The sequence below is a fragment of the Pygocentrus nattereri genome, chromosome 5 (genome assembly GCF_015220715.1).
Source record: "Pygocentrus nattereri isolate fPygNat1 chromosome 5, fPygNat1.pri, whole genome shotgun sequence".
Classification (NCBI taxonomy): Eukaryota; Metazoa; Chordata; class Actinopteri; order Characiformes; family Serrasalmidae; genus Pygocentrus; species Pygocentrus nattereri.
Window position 1 is genome coordinate 48,180,920 of NC_051215.1, and position 1,861 is coordinate 48,182,780.

Below are 1,861 nucleotides of genomic sequence, written 5' to 3' on the forward strand. Positions count from 1 at the left end.
GAACATTTGACCGGTAGAGTGAAACATGGATTCAGTTAAATACTAGCAAATTCTAAAAGATGTGTTCTTCAACAGGATAATGACCCTAAACACACCCCAAAATCCACAATGGGCTTCCTCAGGAGGGGCAATGTGAAGGTTTTGCCATGGCCCTCACAGTCCCCTGACCTCAACTTCATTGAAAACGTGTGACCTCAAAACAGCAGTGCATGCAAGATGGCCCAAGGATTTCCCAGAACTAGAAGTCTTTCACAAGGAAGGACAGGAGAAAATCCCCCGACCAAGACCTGAGGCTCTTCGCTGCCGATAAAAAAAGTATTTACAGTCTGTGATACGTGATGCTCTGCGTCACGAAGCACCAACCATGCAGGGTGCCTAAACATCGACTTCAGGCCCTTTTTCTTTTCTGTTATTTGGAAACTGTAAAAGATGGAACTAAAAAGTGATCATGTTTAAAACGTAAACAAAATCGCTTTTAACTTTGTGCCTTTTAGAGATCAAGTCATCTTGTGCTCACTTAGCTATTCACAGTAACAGGATCTTTGCCAGAGTGCTCAAACCTTTGCATGCCGCGGTCACATCATCCTTGGACAAGCTACTCACTTTTGTACTTCCATAGGAATAATTGACATTAAACTACAATAAACTGCAAATTTCATATTATCTCTAAATAAATGGCCACATAAAATCCTGTCAGGTTTACTGTGTTGGGGTGTTTATGGTTGTAAATGAAGAATGATGTCTATGGCGTCTCAGTGGTCCGTCCTCTCCAGCTCTATGGGTGGGTGCGCTGCCTTCATTGAGCATGTTTGTGTTAAATTGGAGTCATTAATCAAGGCAGTGCATTCGGAATCATAAGCAGCCCCGTCCAACATAAACGCTCATAGCAAAGGAGCAAAAGCTATTAGCATTCAGACACTCCACTGCATAGATGTCTGCTAAAAGGCTGCTTCTGCAGCGATATTAAATCATATAATAATAAATAAAAAGTGAGTGGCTGCTTAATGTCCATTCGGTAGTGAGTGATGAACTGGATATATTTATTCGTCTATTCTCATGCCTCCGTTTTTTTCAGGCATGCTTTGCAAAAACACTAGAAAACACGTCATTTAGGCCGCCGTGAGTCACATGGGCTTTTTAGGGTTTTGGCCAAGATTTTTAGAAACCAGTTACAGATAGAAGCGCAGCAAGTGGCATTCACTACAGCAGTTATTATTAGTGTGTGTGTGTGTGTGTGTGTGTGTGTGTGTGTGTGTGTGTGTGTGTGTGTGTGTGTGTGTGTGTCATATTTGTCAGTGTTTCGTTGTATATTAGTATGCGTGTGCGCTTGTTTATGCAATGGATGTTTATCAGTTTACTTGCGTTCTACTTATCTTACACTAATTCACGATTGTTTCTGTGTGAATATATATGTGTGTGTGTGTGGGTATGGGTGTGGGTGTGTGTGTGTGTGTGTGTGTGTGTGTGTGTGTGTGTGTGTGTGTGTGTGTGTGCATCTGCAGCACCTGTCCAGACAGCGGTGTTTGGATGTGCCGGGGTCGACCCCAGGGCCCGCTGTTCCTCTCTAAGCTGATTTCTATTGAGCCTTCCTGCTTTGTGATCATTAAGTTCTCCCCTGGGCCACACTTCTGTCCGTCTAATTGAAGTGTGTGTGTGAGTGATTCACATAATTAGCCCGGGCCTCGCCCTGCTCCTCTGTCCTCCTGCTTCATGTGTCTTTACCTGTGGCTAATTCCAACAAGACATGATGCAACTCAGACGTGAGCTTTCACGCCCTCTGTCTGCTCCTAATGGACGGATTGAAACCCAATGCAGGACTGAGCACTGGTCACAGATCTAACTTCGTCAAGATCGTTTCAGT